This window comes from Puma concolor, chromosome E1, assembly GCF_028749965.1.
Source record: "Puma concolor isolate L17-30 chromosome E1, mPumCon1.1.hap2, whole genome shotgun sequence".
In the NCBI taxonomy this organism is placed as follows: Eukaryota; Metazoa; Chordata; class Mammalia; order Carnivora; family Felidae; genus Puma; species Puma concolor.
Window position 1 is genome coordinate 2,223,558 of NC_141680.1, and position 10,641 is coordinate 2,234,198.

General features: G+C 53.8%; 1 pseudogene; it reads right to left on the bottom strand.

Moving 5' to 3' along the window:
* Positions 1 to 8,958: 8,958 nt before the first annotated feature.
* On the bottom strand, positions 8,959 to 10,066 carry LOC112856975 (MICOS complex subunit MIC26 pseudogene; annotated as a pseudogene).
* Positions 10,067 to 10,641: the final 575 nt, after the last annotated feature.

The window sequence follows — 10,641 nt, forward strand, 5'->3', positions numbered from 1 at the left end:
TACTGCTACAGTTGGCAAGATTTCATTCTTTTTCATCGCTGAGTAGTATCCCACTGTGTGTCTATATATGCGTGTATATGTATGTGTACACATACATACAGACCTGGCCCTTCACCTCTAAATTCTTCAACGTTCTCTCTCCCGAGATTTCTCTGTGTAATCACAATACCACTATCAAACCCAAGAAGAGTAACAGTAATTAAATAACAATGTACATAGACTGTGATATTCAGATTTCCTCATTCTTGAGACGGGTTCTGTAGTTGTGCTTTTTCTTTTTTTTATTTGCTGTTTCAAGTTCAAGAGGTTTTTAGGTGAAGGCCACTTGAGGCTTACTGACCACTGGAAGGACGAAGGTGCAGGAATCCTGCAGTGGTGATTTTTAACAAATAGACCCTGAATTCTGGAAACTAGATAAGTAGTCACTGACTCCGAGGAAGAGGCTGGCATAGAAGTTTTATGATTTAAATTGTGTTCTGAGTAGAAAATACGTTCATGTGGTTCAGAACCCGGCAGGTTCGGGTTTGTTCAAAAGCCTTCTCGTCCCTGCCTGCCCTTCAATTAGGCAGAGGGCAGCCTGACCCGTGCCCTCCCTGGGTCGACCCTGCACGCGCGTTCCCACCATGACCGCGCGCACGTTCCTGCCGCAACCGTGTGCGCGTGCGCGCTCCTACCGCGACCGTGTGCTCCGTCCCACCCCCACCGTGACTGCGTGCGCGCTCCTGCCGCGGCTGCGTGCGCGTCCCCACCGTGGTTGCGTACGTAGTCCTGCCGCGCACAAGCGCACGTGCCCAAGCTTCCCTTTAATCTGCCCCCGAGCGGGGCGCGGTATCACTTAGCCTAGGTCCGTCTGGCCGAGCCGTGGGATTCCTCGTCACACGCGGAGTGCCAGTCACGTGGTAGGCACTGCGTTCTCGTTGCCGTGTACTTTGGACGTGGTTCTAGACGACAGGAGGTTCTGGAAGGAGCGCGGAGCGTGGGGGAGCGACGGGGCGGCCTCCCCCGTGTCCCTTCGTGGTTGCCTCTGCGTGACTAGGGCACGGCGTTGAGACCAGGATTTGATGTTGGCACAGCGCTGGGCGCCGTCGCGAGCCGGAGGCACAGACGTGAACAAAACGTCTAAGAATCGCTGTCCTGCTCTCGGCCGTTTACGTTCCAGGTGCGTGTGGGGGGCGGACTGTAAATGAGCGTGTGTCAGGTGGTGCCGAGTGCAGCGGAGGAGGGAAGGGGTGCGGGGTGTGTTGTTAACGTTGGACGGGAATTTGCAGACGTTAAACGTGGGGGGATTTATAGAGCGCATCCCCCCATTACTGCGACTGCATGCGGGCGTGCGCAGTGGGAAGCAGGACAGACCGGGAGGGTCTCGCTGAGAAGGCGATGGTCATTACAGACCCGAAGGAGCGGGCGGGCGGCAGGGCTCTGTCCGGGGTGGGGAGGTGCTCCAGGCCGAGGGCAGAGGGCACAGCAGGTAAGAGTGTTCTCGGGGTGTTGAAGGAACCCAGGGGCGCCGGAGGGGCCGAGAGAGCGGGGTGAGGCGTGGAGGGTGGGGGATAGGAGCGGGCGGCGATGAGAGGAGGCCGCTTGGAGGGTTCGGGCAGGCGACCTAATAGGATTCGTCCGCTCTGGGGAAGTGGATGCAGGTGAGGGCCCGGCTGGGAGCAGGGGCGCCGGCCAGGAGGCCGAGTCGGTGCGCAAGTGGTTGGTTTCTAGGTAGCGTTTGAGGGAGGGAGGAGTTGACAACGTGCGGATGGTTCCGTCTCTGTCCGTGCAGAGTCTCCTCGTTCTCTTTTCCGGCTGCCCGGGGTGCGTTTGCCAGCACGTATGCGACCGGCCCCTGACGCGTGGGCATTTCGGCCCCTGGCTTCTGCCGCGGAGCAGGCAGATGACGTGCACGTGTCGTGCATGCGGTTATTTGTCCGTAGGACCAGGTGCTGGAAAGAGAATCGCGGAGCCCTCTCGGATGCTGTCCCGGTTTGGGGCCCGGACCTTGCCCACCTGCGCTCTTCTCTGCGCCCGCGTGTTAGACGGGAAACGTCCTGGCCTCGCGTTCTTTTCAGTGTTCAGGGCCTTTGAACTTCCTGTTCTGCAGAACGGGCGTGTGCCGTGCCTGCGAAAGTGCTACTTTCACTTGCTTGTGGTTTCGTGGCTATCTTTATGTGGCGGGAAAGTTTGCCCTTCGCGTCCAAGCCTTGCACCAACCTTCCTGACGCTTTGGCTCTCATCTGCGCGTGGTAGTTTCCGACCTGCTGGACGTTTTTAGGAAGTGTGTTTATCAGTAAGTCTTTTAGCTCTCGGGTCTTCAGTCCTATTTTTATTATTGATTGATTGATTGTGTTTATTTATTTAAAAAAAATTTTTTTTTAATTTTTATTATTGAGACAGAGCATAAGCAGGGGTGGGGCTGAGAGAGAGGGAGACACAGAATCTGAAGCAGGCTCCAGGCTCTGAGCCATCAGCCCAGAGCCTGACGCGGGGCTCGAACTCACGGACCGCGAGATCATGACCTGGCTGAAGTCGGACGCTGAACTGACTGCGCCACCCAGACGCCCCGCTTTATTTTTTATTTTTAAAAATTTACATCCAAATTAGTTAGCATATAGTGAAACAATGATTTCAGGAGTAGATTCCTTAATGCCCCTTCCCCATTTAGCCCATCCCCCCTTCCACAACCCCTCCAGTAACCCTCAGTTTGTTCTCCATATTTGTGAGTCTCTTATGCTTTGTCCCCCTCCCTGTTTTTATGTTATTTTTGTTTCCCTTCCCTTATGTTCATCTGTTCTGTGTCTTAAAGTCCTCATATGAGTGAAGTCCTATGATTTTTGTCTTTCTCTAATTGCACTTAGCATAAGACCCTCCAGTTCCGTCCACGTAGTTGCAAATGGCAAGATTTCCTTCTTTTTGATTGGTGACTAATACTCCATTGTATATAGATACCACATCTTCTTTATCCATTCATCCATCGATGGACATTTGGGCTCTTTCCATACTTCGGCTATTGTCGATAGTGCTGCTATAATCATGGGGGTGCATGTGTCCCTTCGAAACGGCACACCTGTATCCCTTGCATAAATACCTAGTAGTGCAGTTCCTGGGTCATAGGGTAGTTCTATTTTTAGCTTTTTGAGGAACCTCCATACTGTTTTCCAGAGTGGCTGCATTAGCTTGCATTCCCACCAACAATGCAAAAGAGATCCCCTTTCTCCGCATTCTTGCCAACATCTGTTGTTGCCTGAGTTGTTCACGTGAGCCATTCTGACAGTGGTGAGGTGGCATCCCATTGTGGTGTTGATTTGTATTTCCCTGATGATGAGTGGTGTGGAGCATTTTCTCACGTGTCGGTTTGCCATCTGTCATTCAAATGTCTTGAATCAAACAGTCTGTCTTTTGCTGCTCTGAAGCCCCCCCTTTCCCCTGTTCTGGATTTCTACTGTATCTGGGTCTGTTTCTTGACCTTGTATTTATTCCACTCATCTGCTCATATACACTTCCCCATTGGGGCTTTATGTTATGGTCCGTATCTGGTCCAAAGAGTAGGTGTTCAGCGTGTTTTGGTTTGACCTTGGAACAGGTCATTAGTAGGAGCCGGAAAGGGTTCACAGTGGAGGACAGGGCCCGGCAGACTAGCCCCTCTGGGGTTGACGGTTGTGGCGATGCGAGGGCACGGGTCTCAGCCAGGTCTTCGGCAGCCCCACAGCATGCGTGTGGCCAAGGTGGGGAAGGTTGGCCAGATACTAGCATAGCTGATTGAGGTCTCCCAGCAGTTAATAATCCTGCCCAAAGGGTTAAGAGATCAGGGTTATTCTGGAGAAGAGTGTTTGGGGTGTGCCCTAGACCTTACTCAAAGCCCCCGTAAGCAAGCAACTGGGATGTGGACCTGCGTGTTACGTTTTCACGGGACACTGACTTGGAAGGCTACCGCGCGTCTGCACGGGTTGCCTTCGGGCTCCTGTGTGCCAGGGAAGAGGCTGCGGCTTAGCGGAAGGGGTGAATCGGGTGGTTGGGGCACGCGGGAGAGCCCTTCTCCTCCAGGGCAAGGTGCAGGGGCCACGGGCACACCGGAAGGCTGTGCTCCCGAGTTTGGGTGCTGTTCCGCAGGTGGCGGGGATCCCTTTCTTTTAAAATTTTTTTTTTTTAATTTATTTTTGAGAGACAGAGACAGAGCACAAGTGGGGGAGGGGCAGAGAATGAGACACAGGATCGGAAGCAGGCTTCAGGCTCCGAGCTGTTGACGCAGAGCCCGATGCGGGGCTCGAGCTCACAAACTGTGAGATCATGACCTGAACCGAATTCGGACGCTTAACTGACTGAGCCACCCAGGTGCCCTGTCGGGGATCCCTTTCAAGTTTAACCTCGCGGAGAGACGGGACTAGTTGTGTTTTCCGTCGGCCTGCGGAGGAGAGCTGAGCCCGAGGGGGCAAACGGGAAACGGGCAGTGGTCGGCGGGGGCGGGGGGGCCGGAGCGTGGCTTTGCGCCACGGCCGTGGGCCTAACGGGAAGGCAGGCGGCCCGGCGTCCACGAGTGCCCTTTGACCCGCCGTCACGAACGCTTCCTCGCCGGGGACCCTTGCCAAAGGCTGGCCGGGCCTCACCTGGGAGCAGCTGGCCGCCTGGCCCAGGCCGTTAGCCCCGTCGTGTCCTTGCTGCTGACTGTTCTCTAGAGATGGGCTTTGGGCGAGCAGACAGCGGGAAGCCATCGAGCATCCCCCACGTGGCCGGGGCTGTAGCCAGCAGAGGAGTGGCTTGGGTGGCAGGCGTTGGGGAAATGATGCATTGCTCAGTCTTGCTCTAAAGGAGTCCACGACCCGGCGATAATCGGAACACTGAGTGAGCAGTGCCTCTAGGAGAGCGAGCGGCTGGGTGTGTGGGGTCGGGAGCTCAGAGCGTCCTGGGGGGGGGGGGGGACGCAGCTCCCAGGGGTGGGGCAGTGAGGGCAGCGGAACCCCCATAACACCAACATTTTCGGGGCAAGGAGAACCCTTAACGGAAAGAGGAGACCACGGAAGGGGTGATGTCCCAGAAAATGAGACAAGAGTTTTGAACGGGAGGGGAAAACAGTGCTGTGGAGAAATGTCGTGGGATTTGGCCACCACCGGCAGGCTCAGGGAGAGCAGTCTCGGAAGGCTGGGGGGGCCCGCTCCCCAGGAGAAGAGGGGAGGGACGGGATTCTACAAGGGGAGTGGAGGGGAGCAGGTAGGGTGGTGTGGACCCCCTCTTTGCACCAGCACCTCTCCACCCAGGGACTGCGGTCACCCAGCTGTCCCTGCGGCCACCCACCTGCCCCTGTGGTCACCCACCTGCCTGTGGATGTGCACTGAGGGAGGGGACTTAGGAACGGGCTGGCAGGTATGACCCGTTCACTGACGTCATGCCATCTGAAGGGGTCACCAGCAGTGGCCTCCCCCAGGGTCTGTTCCAGCCCTTTCCGTCTTCCAAGGCCAAACGCAACAATGGAAGGAGGGCTTGGGGCTGCCCGGGTGGCCCTGGGACTGCGCTGCTCCTTGTCCCCTGCCCCAGCCTTTGTCTCCTGGGGTCACCTTGGTCTCCAGCCCGAGGGCCTGGCTCACTCTCCCCTTCATCGTCTACCTGCCCGTGAGCTTCCCTCACGAGCTGCCCACCCGGAGCACCCTCTGTGCGGGGCTGTGTGCGAGGCGTCCTCTTGGGGCCTGCGCTCCCTGGCCCCGGGCTCTGCCCAGAGGGTTCCTGTGCCCGTGAGCGGCCGCCCCTGGTGGGATCTGAGTTCAAGGGGAAGCTGCCCGATTTCAGTCCCTCGTGAGTCCGCTGGGTCTCCCTGCCCTCAGGATGCTTGTGTCTCTCCTTAGTGCACACCCTCTGCCTTGCCTCCGCCTTCCTCTCCTCCCTGACCCCTGCGAGGGTGCCCCTTGGTCTCCAGCTCCCATGTGGGAGCATAGAGTTTAAGCCACATTTTTGGGTCTCAAACACCAAGAATCTAAGTCCATTTATACTTTGACCATTTCTGTCGCCGTCAACCAGCCAGGAGGTTACTCTGTTTACCGTCTGTCTGTCCGTCCAGTGAGCCATTCACTCGCTGCTTCTGCTACACGTGTGTGGCCACACGTCCCCCCGGGTGTGGGAGATGCCAGAGGTGCGGCCTCATCCCCTTCGTCCAAGGACATCGCCGCGTCCGTCCGGGGAAAGAGGCACGGCCGATGGGAGCCCCGGGGAGTGCGGTTGGGTCCAGGGAGGGGTGGGGGCAGTGGGATGCGGGGGCGTCAGAGGGCTTTGGGGGCAGTGCCCGCTGCGCCAGCACCTCAGGGGTCAGGCATTCTGGGTAGAGGAGGGTGGACGAGTCGCACCAACCCCAAGTGACCGGAGGGAGCTCAGAAGCAGGGCATTCTGACCTTCACACTGGTTTGTTTGTAGCAAACAAGGTGCTTCAGTTACAAAGAATTTATTTTATTTTTATTTTATTTTTTTATTTTTATTTTATTTTATTTGTTATTTTATGTTATTTTATTTATTTGTTTATTTTAATGTTTTTTTATTTATTTTTGAGAGAGAGAGAGACAGCATGAGCGGGTGAAGGACAGAGAGAGAGGGAGACACAGAATCTGAAGCGGGCTCCAGGCTCCGAGGTGTCCGCACAGAGCCCGACGCGGGGCTTGAACTCACGAACCCGTGAGATCATGACCTGAGCCGAAGTCGGATGCTTAACCGACTACGCCACCCAGGCGCCCTCAGTCTGTTTTAAAACACCAACGTCATGGATCCAATTCGTGGCTTCATCAGTTCCTACTTGATCTTGTTTTTCTCTAGAAATAAGATCCATTCTTCAAGTTGCTAAAATACTTGTTTTGATGTTTTCTCGGTGTTACCGAAATCTTGTCAGACGCCCCCGCCCCTGCACCCCCAGAGACTACGGTCTCAGATCCTCGTGGGCGCCAAGAGTCTCAGCAGGTTGGCGTATGCTTGGCTGGGGCTCTGAAGCTTATCTTCCTCATAAGTTGTAGCTTCTGCGATCTGTCTTTCCTGCCCGGATGGCACGTTCCTTTAGTTTCGCTTGGCCAGAGTTATGGAACGTCTGTCCTGTCATTATGAAATACTGACTTGCTTTGTCAGTGTTACTTAAAAAGCATGCGTGCGTTATGCGTGTCTTACCGTGCTTGAGGGGGCAGGTAGTAGGTTTGTCTCCCGGGAGGGGGTAGGGCTGTGTTTGCACGTTAATGTTCCTCTTTAGGACTTGGGTCCTAAATTGAGCATCTCAGGACCGACCACCCCCCACCCCCACCCCCGGTGGACTGTGAGTGCCGCGTGCTGGCAGACTGGCCGGACCTCCTCCCTACCTGGGTCACCACACCTGCTGATCAGTCCTTCCTCCTGTTCTTGGAACGGTTCCTGTTTTTTCCAGGACTGTTTGACTCACATACAGTTCCCTGTTTATATCCTTTGCTATTTACCGATGGGAATGAACATTTCCCTGTTTATTATAAACAGAAACGTACTTAGAAGCACACACGTTCATATGCAGCAACATCCCCTTTCTTATTAAAACCTATAGGGGCACCTGGGTGGCTCATTCGGTTAAGCATCTGACTTTGGCTCAGGTCATGATCTCACCGCTCGTGGGTTCGAGCCCCGCGTCGGGCTCTGTGCTGACGGCTCAGAGCCTGGAGCCTGTTTCAGATTCTGTGTCTGCCTCTGTCTCTGCTCCTACCCTGCTCACACACTCTCTCTCTCTCTCTCTCTCTCTCTCTCTCTCAAAAGTAAATAAACATTAAAAAAAACCCACCTATAACAACTTCAAAAATTCGAATATAATCCCTCTCTTCTGTATTGTGTTATACTTTTTTGTAACGGTTTACAGTGACTCTTCTCTTTTTGCTGTTACTATGAATTTAGGTCTTTCCCAAATGAATTGTAGCAGACACCCTTGGGCGCCTACTCCCCCCACCCATTACCCCCGTTCACTTGGTGGTGGGACCCACGTTGCATTTTTCAGTCCACCCTTCCTCAGGTGGCTCGGGTAAATCCTGATTAGGCTAGGGGATCACACACTTCCGTCCCCGCTGCCTGCTTGAAGGATTTGGGTTTGGTGTCCGGTTTTGGCCAAAATAGATAGGAAGAGGCCTGATGGATGGTTTCTGGGAAAACCCCCCCCCCTTTTTTTTTAACTTGGAATTTTATTTATTTATTTATTTATTTATTTATTTATTTATTTATTTTATTTTTTAATTTTTTTTTTTAACTTGGAATTTTAATTATGTACATGAGTAACAGCAGGAGAATGGGGAGTTCCGAGGCTGGACACTGTCTCTAGGTGAAAAGATTACTAACAGTTCACTCGTAATTGGCATCACCCAGGATAACCGAGAAGGCTAGTGTATTTCCTCCTGAAGAAGAAAGCCAATTTATGACATTCAGGACTGACTTCTCTGCCGTGTCTAACTGGGGTGTCTCTTCGGGACAGAGTGCGAGCAGGGGAGGGGCAGAGAGAGAGGGAGACACAGAATCCAAAGCAGGCTCCAGGCTCCGAGCTGGCAGCACAGAGCCTGACGCGGGGCTCGAACTCACGGGCTGTGAGATCATGACCTGAGCCGAAGCCAGACGCCCAACCGACTGAGCCACCCAGGTGCCCCACTGGGGTGACTCTTGATCAGACGGGGGCCCCCAGGTGTGGGGTGAGCTGATCGTTTGGAAGGGAGCGGTGGACAAGACAGCGGAGGGGAGGCTCTCTGCAAGGAGGCAGTGGTTGGGGGCTGTTTTTATTTTTTATTAAAAAAAATTTTTTTTTCAACGTTTATTTATTTTTGGGACAGAGAGAGACAGAGCATGAACGGGGGAGGGGCAGAGAGAGAGGGAGACACAGCATCGGAAACAGGCTCCAGGCTCTGAGCCATCAGCCCAGAGCCCGACGTGGGGCTCGAACTCACGGACCGCGAGATCGTGACCTGGCTGAAGTCGGACGCTTAACCGACTGCGCCACCCAGGCGCCCCTGGGGGCTGTTTTTAAAGGGGGAAGTTGAGGTACGGTGATGCGGGGGATTCTTTTTTGGTAGCTGGGCCTGGTTGTAAGTAGCCCACTGGTCACTTAGGGCCTGCGGATACCCCGGGGCGGTCGCCTGATGGGCCTGTGTGCATTCCATCGCTCAAGCCTGTTTGCCTAAACCCAGCCTCTACGTTCTCTGCCGTTTCCCTATAGAAATACTGGCTTCCTGCAGGGACTTCCCCCACGTTTACCTAGAACTGATTAAAATGGGCAGAACGTGGAACACTCTAGTTATTTCCAGGTGAATTCTTCACATTTCCTGGCTTTTGGAAGTTCTCCTTCCAGATGTCTTCTACGACCGTGTATCCTCGTAAAGCCCCGTCATGTAATTTCTCTCCACGGATCTGGACAGATACAGTGGCTTGTTGTGGGGAATCAAGAGAGGCAGTTCATCTCACAAACCCAGAGGACACCCCGGCTTCTTTAGTTTTGAACCTTTAGCCAAAAGAAATCCAACAACGCCAGCAAAGCCAATAACACCAAGTCTCGGAAAAGATCCGGGAGGCGCACCTTGGAGATCTCCGCGGCTGTCTGGCCCCCATCGAGCCAGACTCTGCATCTCGGGCTTCGTGTGTGAGTGTATTTCCGGACCCCAACTGGTCTATGGCTCACGGTAACGTTGGAGGTGTGAGACGCTTCCTTCAAGGCGGGCCCTCAGCTCCTCCACACATTTAGATTGACCCCCGGGGACGGAGTAGAGCGAAAGCCCATTGACTTCCACGGAGGTTTGGTGAGGTGAGCCCTTTCAGGGGAGGCGTAGACCTTGAAGGTGAGCCGACTCAGGCTGGCCGGCCCCACAGACCTCGGAGTTACCTTGAACGTGCTGCTGGCAGAGGGCACTCCCGCCTCCCCTGCTCTTAAGAAGGCCCAAGAAGAGATGGTCTGTCTTTCCGCCACTGTATGGTGTTGGGTCTGCATGGGATCATTGGAGTAGGAGCGCCATCTTGCCAAGGAGGTAAGTCAGTGGAGGAGCTAATTCACGAAGGATGGACGGATGGGAAAACAAAACCCCAGCTCCTCGGTGACGCTGACCTGGACAACCCCAGACTCAACCTACCTCATGGGCGTCTTATCTTCTGAGATAATAGTTTTTCCCTACCGTCTGAGCCATTTTGAATAGATTTTTTTTTTTGGTTACTGGCAAGAGAAAACATTCTATATGTAAGTGAAATAATTCACTTATTTCAATCAGCCCCATTATTTAGGTTTTGCTCCCTGAAATGTCACGACACAGCCAGTGGGAGCCCCTCTAATTGGAAACACGCCCTTTCAGTACTGCCTCTGACTTTCTTGAGAACGCCCTTACTTTTTTTTTTTTTAGCGACAATAGTATGTTCCAGGCATATCCTGAGGTTTGCCTGCTCGAAGGTATGGAGTCAGCTGCCCTCCAAGGAGCCCGTGTTTTAGTGGAGAATAATATTGTAGACCACAGTCCGGTTTCCAAGGAGCTGGTGTAGGTAGAAAAGACCATTGTTGCTGTCGGGACTCTTTTCGTTGTGACAGAGCTGGAAAAATCATTTCCTTCACGTGTCCATAGTTCTTACAAATCAGTAAGAAAAAGACCAAAATCCCAGGGAGAAACGGAGCGGCCGGTCCACAGAAAAAAGGAAATACCAGTGGCTTCTACGATATGGAAA